The sequence below is a fragment of the Montipora capricornis genome, chromosome 6 (genome assembly GCF_036669925.1).
Source record: "Montipora capricornis isolate CH-2021 chromosome 6, ASM3666992v2, whole genome shotgun sequence".
Classification (NCBI taxonomy): domain Eukaryota; kingdom Metazoa; phylum Cnidaria; class Anthozoa; order Scleractinia; family Acroporidae; genus Montipora; species Montipora capricornis.
In genome coordinates, this window is record NC_090888.1 from 19088227 (window position 1) to 19096718 (window position 8492).

An 8492-nucleotide genomic window follows, 5' to 3' on the forward strand; every position below is an offset into this window, starting at 1 on the left:
AGTACAGCTTCCACGTGCATCGATATTGTCCTATCGGAAATTGTTGTTGCAACTTGCTACTGGAAGTTCAGGGGTGATGGAAAGATTATATTCATATAAAGTGGCCATGAGACGAGGCGGCCATTTGATGACAACTTTGATATTCCTTCCCTACACTTGTCATTGGTCAGTATTGGGATCTCTGGCAGCCCCTTCAACTAATCCGTCATAAACTATTTCATTATGAGAGCCAAAACCATGCAAGAACTTCGATATAAAGAAAAAACGATTGTAATTTGTTACGTCGATGTTTCTATGAAAGGATGGGTTACGTTTTTGCAAACGTTGGCCGTGTAGCACTTATATTTGAACAGACTTAACTGATTAGAGAACTGCTAGTTTTCTACCCCATATGAACCATGTGAGCGTTGGCCCTACTAATAAAAATGGGCCCACACAAGGACAGAGAAATACTCTGACCAGGGTGGGAATTGAACCCACGACCTTCGGGTTAGATCATTGCTACTCTACCAACTGAGCTACAAGGTCAGACGGGAGCAGGCCGTTAGACTCTAAGCAGTTAAGTCTGTTGAAATATAAGTGCTACAGTCTGTCAACGTTTGCAAAAACGTAACCCTTCCTTGTACTTGTACATTTTCATTGCCGTGACTTTAACATCTTCAGTTCCCACGGTCTGCTCCCATCTGATCTCGTAGCTCAGTCGGTAGAGCAGCGCAGCGGTGATCTAACCCGAAGGTCGTGGGTTCAATTCCCATCCTGGTCAGAGTTTTTCTCTGTCCTTGTGTGGGTCCATTTCCGTTAGTAGGGTCAACGCTTACATGGTTCATATGGGGTAGAAAACTAGCACTTCACGTTAAACTCTAATCATTTAAGTCTTTTTCTATGAAAGGACAACTTTTGTAATTGTTTCTTTGTAAAAGACTTTATTTCCAAAAATGAATTCTTTACACAGCGTTTGCCAAGCTAAATGCAAAAGACTTATCAGCAAAAACAATAAATGCTGCTTCTCTCAAATACCCTTGAGCCCTAATTGCATCTATTTTTCCGCACTATTTAAACGTTTTAAATGAGGATCTGTCTCCGCCACTCCATTTGCACATGTTGCTGATGAAAGTAACGAACTTTACAGATAGCTATTATTTCAAGAGCTTTCCTTTCAGTCATTAGCGTTTCTCGGTGCACCTTGAAGGACAGCAAGAAAAGCTGTGATTAGTTTTGTTTCACTTTTAAGGAACATTAAGCTTGAAATAACTATCAAAAATAGGACTCAGTAACACCAAAATTTAGAATTAAGGTCAACCCAGAGACCCATCATTAACGTTACTGTCTACATTTAGAACGGGCACTGCGTTCCGCGCACGATTTTGCAGTTAGTACGTGGACCTCGTGTGACTTCGTGGTTGCCCACAAATCAGGAGAGTTCCTGTCGAAACTTCCAAAAACTTTCCCGACCCGAAAAGCCGTTTTGGAAAGCTGATCTTTAAACTTGTTTTCAAGGTAACAAAAAGCAAAATGACTGTGAAGTTTGACTTAAATCCTCTCCGTTCTTGAGATACAGAGAGAACTGTGACACCAGAAATTAATGAGAAATCGACAGTTCTGGGTTATGGATTCTGTGACGAGGCGATAATCGGCACTTATGTCCAGAAATGCACACAATAACAAAATTGGCAAAATAACAAAATATTGCCAAAAATTTGGCAATTTTGGCAAATATATGGCGATTGTGGCGAAACTTTGTCTAATTGTCAAATTGATGTAAATTAGTTCCATATGTGCTGTATGTGGTGGCCTGCCATATTGGCGAATCTGGCGAATTTATGTCAAAATGCCAAATGTATGTAAATGAGTTCAATACGTGGTGGCCATGGCTGTTCGTGGCTTAAGATGAGGTTGGCATAGTTACATGGAACGGCCTTCGCTAAATTCGCCATCTTGTCAAGGGGCCCCGCTTGCCTTCTCATTTGCATTGGCTTTTAAGTTGTTGGCAATTATGACCAAATTGCCATTTTCGCCACATATATAATTTATTCCATCCTTTCCAAATTGTTGGCGAAATTTTGCCATTCACTAATTGCACAATCCCATAATACACCTCTATTACCCAGCAAAACTTTTGGATAACCAATGTTTGCAATTTTTCCTGGGACATGAAAATGTCGGAAGAGAAGTCGAAAACAATGCCTACGCAGATTTTGGGTGGTAAAAGAGGTGCATTATGGGATTTGTGCAAGTAGTGAATTTTTGTTGTTGTGTGCATTTCTAGACATATCTCGATAATAGGGACCCTTAGATCGGAGGACGAAGACGACTACGAGTACGAGTTTTCCGTACTGAGCATGCGCATAACGTTTAGAGGCCGACATGTTTCGAAGTGCGCGTACTCGGAACGGAAAACTCGTACTCGTAGTCGTCCTCGTCTTCCGATCCAAAGGTCCCTAATGGCAACGGCAACGAGAACGTCGTCGTTAAATGCGACTATTCCAGGCATTTTAACGTGAAAAAGGTGTGGCAAACCCTTAAGAACGAAACTAGAATGAACGACGCTCAATTTATGAGAGAAAATGAAAACTTATCCGCAAGCGCTGACGTTAACGTTCTCCCTCAATCCTCAAATTTTCTAATGAAATAGAAATGAAAAGATGCACGTGCAGAGCGTGTAAAGCTGTTGCTTTTCATTTGCCCACTAAATATGCAAATTTGTGACGTTCTCGTTGCCGTCGCCGTTTTCCTTTCTAAAGCTCCCTATTGCTTCTTTATGCTAGCAGGGATTTTGATTATAATGATGATATGGGAAAGGAATTGCCATCGATGGAAGTGCTAGGTGATAACAATAATGCGGGTCACAAAGATTTGATTGAAGGTGGTGATAACGATATGTGATATCGGTGCTATATTAACCATCGGATGTATTGTTGTACTGTTGTCGTTTCTTGCAGGAATAAGTCACTGGCATACAAAAATTATACTCGGATTGCGTGATATTACACATGTACCTACTCACGCAACATACCAACCTTTTACGTCCTCAAGACTCAGTTAAGATCAAACTTCTCGGTAATTGTGACCCTTTTCATTGTTGCTGCTTTCCATACGTCGAAGGTCCCTGTTATTTGTGTCGCTGATCTGGAAATCGTCGCCATCATTTGCAAATTGCGCATTCATCTGCGGAGAGAAAACAAATTTCTTGAATATCTAAGTATATTGTATTAAGAGCTTCATCATTTGAATAACCCATGCAATACTGGAAACCAGGGGAAAAAAATGCTAAACGTTGGATAAAAGGAGTAAGAAGAGAAGTGGAGTCTATAATTTTTCAACTTATCTCATTATGTGGAAATAATTCGTTGCCATTAAGTTCAGTACTGGCCGCCTTCCTTACCGATATTCAAAACATATATCACGCTTTGATAAAGGCGCGCGCGCGCGAGGCACCATTGTTAAGAAAATACGGTAGAGCAACTTTCATATGACCTGGAAAAATAAACGTGAAAAAAGAACGTAAACAAAAATGCAGAAAAGTTAATTGGCTTATCGAACAAAAACAAACGAGCACGAATTTTCATTGGCTGAGCGAACGTGGATGCAAACAACGTCATCTCTCCATGGAACTTTCTAAAAAGCGATCGACATTTCACTTGACGTCATTTGAAATGCAGTAATATGATTGGGCAATTGTATTGTTTACTACCCATATTAGGAGTTTCCTTGGCGGGAATAAGGAGAAGCTTTGTTTTAATCTTGCCAAACATTGGTCCGTGAAACAAATTTCATACGAAAGTCGCTCTAACGAATCGATGCGAGAAATTTTGGCTTTATAGACATGACGTAATCGTCCACTCCTCCGTGTATGCCAACGTGACCAGTATCATGCTAGTTTACAGCATACATCTTTGATAGAGCGAGTTTCAATCGAGTGTCGTAAAACCAAAACCAAAGTAATTACTTTGGCCAATCAAAAAGGACGGAGACAATCCAGTAAACCAACCAAAACTCGAAGTAATTACACGTAGCCGACACAAAACGCGGGAAAATGTGCACGTGCGAGCCACGATTGGTTTTGGTTTCACTTCTGATTGGTAGAAAAAATGGCGCGAGAACTTTGAACCAATTACTGAGTGAAGAAATACAATGCCAAAGCAATTCGCTAATCACTTTTGACACTTTATTGAAAACCGCTCTATTGGACATCCATGTTTTGATCAATTAACACCTGTCAAAACAAGGTATCTGCTGACCAGTATCACGCGACCATATCGCGGGCTCAAGCTTAGAGCTCATGTAGGTCTGTTGTTTTTTTGAAGTTGATCGCTGACCAGGTACTGGTTTTCGATTGGATTGCAGGCTCAACCCAGGTTAATTCACCTAAACATAAGCGAGGCTTCATTTTTCGCGCGCTTTCTGTGGCTCGACGCAGCTACACGGCCATACTACATCGACTATAGCTCTAGTTCTTGCAAGAACTAGCAGCACTTCAACGATCTGTAATTCATTGCGATCGTATGTGGTATGTCCTACAGATGGCTGGCTAAAAACACCGGTAAAGTGACTAAACATGCTTTATCGGTCGTTTCGCAACCTGACTCCACTAACACGAGCATTCAAACTGAATTACTTTATTTAGGAGTGTGCGGCCAGTCATCTGCTGAATATACATGCTGGAATAGTAGTACGCACTTAAGTAATTAATGAGATGCTTGTCACTATACAGCTGTATACACCTTATTCCAAAATGGCCGCTGATTTATGCGCAGACAAATTGGCCCGTGTTGCCTCGTTCAAGATAAAATATTCTTTTGAATTTTAAGCTTAAGAACGAGGCACCAAGGGCTTAATGGCGGCCATTTTAGAATAAGGTGTATGAAAAACTTGAATGATGTACCACGCCAGCTACAAAACTCCCTTCTTTATTTATGGCCAAAAAAGGTCCCATCTAATGGAATGGCACTAAATCTCCGGTGAGAGGTACTTCTAGACCGCCTACCATAATAAAACGAGAAAAAATATTGAAGTCACCAGAAACACTGATTGGATGATCGCCTGTGTAAAGCTAAAATAGCCACCTAGATCATATGACAGAACCCTAACATCCCGACTAATTCGCTCCCAAGTCACTCAATTAAAAAAAAAGAATAAAATACTAGGGAGAAACACACAGCAACAAATCTTATCCACTTGTTTTATTTTCTCCGACTGGTTTTGTCTGAACAGTCAGACCTCGTCAGGGAGTTTAATTGAACAAGATGGTTTATGGAAGTTGTTTTATACCTAAGTCACAAAGTAAAAATCACGTTCCAATATGGGTGTGAACAGCGAAACAGGCGAATTGGGAGTTCATTAGTATCTGCACACTTTTCACAGCACGCTGTAAGGGCGTCGCTGGATACTTGCGTTTTGTTTTTTCCCTTTCAAGAATGGTCTTGAGCGAAAGACACCCACAGAACACTACGTGCAGGATATGACCAAAATACTGAATGGTGTAGTGTTTTTTTGTGATGTATTAATTTTTGGGGCTCACGGACTTAAGCTTAAATCCCTGACCCACAAAATGAAAATTTTTGAGTTGCATCATGCAGGATTTTGGTCATATCCTGCTCGTAGTGTTCCGTGGGTTACTTTGATACCTTTGCACGCACGCACACTTGGAGGAAATGTTCACTCGTGCACAGAATTACTCAACATGTTAAATATTTGGCCCCAATGTCACGTGAGAATATTAGCGCTCAAAACGCCACAGGCACGAGTGAGACTTTGCTAAGCTGATAGCTTTAGTGTGCGGCGGGCTTTAGTACTGGTGTTCGAAATGTTGCCTCCACCCAGGAAGCAGATGCTTGGCGACTTTTTTGGTTTCCGGCTCTTTAACGGTAACGGTCAAATTCACTCACCAAAATATAAATTAGAAGCAAATGCTAATTTATATTGTAAGAGATGGTGATATAATATCTTCATAGAAACATGGTAATTTGTCTGAGTGTTAAAGTGCGCGCGATTCGCTAAGTTGATAAGATAAAAATAATGACGAATCTGCATGTGAAGAGTGTGATTTTTGCACAAAGATCCGAATTTGTGGGCTCACGGATTTAACGTGGAATCCATCACTCCCAAAATGATGATTTTACATTACTTCATGCAGGACTTTGGTCATATCTCAAGATTATGGCTGTTTGACAACGTTGGACCGAAATTCTTACAACACATTTTATCGAATATTATCGTTTGGTGCCCCTGATAGCTTGCACGTAGTATTTTGTGGGTGTTTTTCGCTGTTCTCACCCTTATTAAAACGTCATTTTTACTATATAACTAAGATATAAAACAATTTCCCTGTACCATCTTGTTCAATTAAACTCCCTGACGAAGTCTTATTCTTTAGACGAAACCGGTCGGAGAAAGGAAACAACTGCTGAATACCCCGCCACTCCAAAAGTGATCTTAAAAAGTGTGGCTACGCAGCTACGCAGTCAGTCATTACCACTCCTCCCCCTAGAATATGTTAGTTAAGGAAAGAAGTGGCTACGCGGCTACGCAGTGGTCATTAACGAGATCTTGTGCTGAATATAGCACTCTTTTACTGATTAATTAAGCCTAAGCGTTCGTTTTAGAAATTAGTAGAATTTTAGCATTCATTCTACGGTTCGGTTTACTGGACTTCTTAACGAGATCGTGTGATGAATATAGCACTTAGCACTTGTTTACGTGTGATGAATATAGCACTTGTCTACCTGATTAAGCCTAAGCGCTGGTTTCAGTGATTTGGCGTAAGCATGCACTCTTTTAAAATTGTAGCTTTCATTTTACGGTTCGGTTAACTAGAATTTTTAACGAGACCGTGTGAAGAAAATAGTATTCGTTTAGTGCTCACGCCTAGTCACTCCTTTGAAATTTTAGCTTTCATTTTACAGTTCTATTAACTATTAAGCCTAAGCGTTCGTTTCAGAAATTAGGGCTAAGAAGTCTAGGGGAGGGGTGATAATGACCACTGCGTAGCTACGTAGCCTCGTAGCCACTTCTTTCCTTTACTAACATATTCTAGGGGGAGGGGTGGTAATGACCACGGCGTAGCCGCTTAGCCATCACTTTTCAAGATCCCTTTTTGGATTGGCGGGGTATTCAGCAGTTACAAAAGGGAAACAAGTTGACAAGATTTGTTTCAAAACGAAGGATGTGTGTATGTCGGAGTTAAAACAGTTGAAAGTACTTTGGAAATTGCATGTAAAGTTGTCCATGTAAGGTACCTCAAAGTGCGCTTGCGCATTTATTTCGAAAAACAAGTCTGTTATCCTTTTTTATTAAAAAAAAAAAGGCATGTAATTTTCAGGGAAACGTTTTGTCGTTTTGAGGACCCTACGTATTGCAACTTTATAAATCATTTACTCGTGTGTATTTTCTTTTATTCTAGCCACTTTTCACTTCAGTCACTTACCGGCTGAAATCTTTTCCGCCCCTTTGTTCTTCTTCTCCCACATTTTCCAAAACTGCAAATACCCCAACTGCCTCGTGGAACTATGCTGACCTCGACCGCGTCGTCAACATTATTCGCGTTGGACTCAACTTTGCTGCTCTTCTCGTTGGCTAGCACCATCTCACATAGCAGTAAAACTATCAAAACTAATAAAACGTACAGGCCTTCGGCGCGTGAGTTTTTTGTCATTTCGGAACCAAATAATTTTAAGCAACCGCAGTCTTCGAAGTGTCTGCCCCGTAGTAGCACGTAATTGTAGTTTTAGCTTTTTATAGGGAGCTTAAACAGGCGCGTTTTTGAGACACGGACGACAACCGGAAGTGAGCTGTTTTCCCTTTTAACTTGTCTTCACGCAACCGCATTTACATTGCTAAATATTGTTTCTCTATTAGAGATGATAAATCTAAAAATCTGGGAGACACCACTGTACTGCCACGCACGCGAAATGTTCTCTTCGGTCGCCGTCCGCGTCTAAAAAACGTGCGTGCTTAGTGAAGCATAAATTAGATTGGGTTCTCTTAATTAATTTTCTTTCTCCTGAACCCAAAAAACTCATTCTTGTGAGAAAAAAAATTTCCCACGAAATATTTTTTTTCCAAACTATTCACTTAAAATTAGTCAACTATTTTTCAGTAGAAATGTTTTTGTAATTTACAGTGCGACCGGGAAAACCGTGAACACCTAAAATATGTCAGGAATGCTTATTGGTTTTAAGCTAATCATGTTTGAGGACTTCACTTTCCAAAACCGCAAACTGAATAACCGTTATGATACAGGTAGTCTTGACGGCGCCAGATGTTGAAAGTAACAATTGAAACACCACCGATCGCTGAAAGGACAAACACATCATTGATACATGCACTGTTCTGTTTCTTTATGAGTAGAGAGCTCAAACGACACAATTCTCACAATTCTTAACGCGCAAACAACAATAAGCATATTAGCGAGTGCACTTTGGACCCGTGATTGGATAGAATAACATTCCTGACATATTTAGGTGTTCACGGATGCAGTACCCTCTGTCATAATT

The 8492-nt window shown here is 40.4% G+C and overlaps 1 long non-coding RNA gene across 1 annotated transcript; it reads right to left on the reverse strand.

Annotated features, from left to right (window-relative positions):
* Window positions 1–895: 895 nt before the first annotated feature.
* LOC138051715 (uncharacterized) lies at window positions 896–7701 on the reverse strand. Its single transcript, XR_011132890.1, has 3 exons — window positions 7424–7701; window positions 3018–3165; window positions 896–1182 (listed from the first exon to the last, which is right to left on the reverse strand). It is a non-coding gene; the product is annotated as an uncharacterized lncRNA (long non-coding RNA).
* Window positions 7702–8492: the final 791 nt, after the last annotated feature.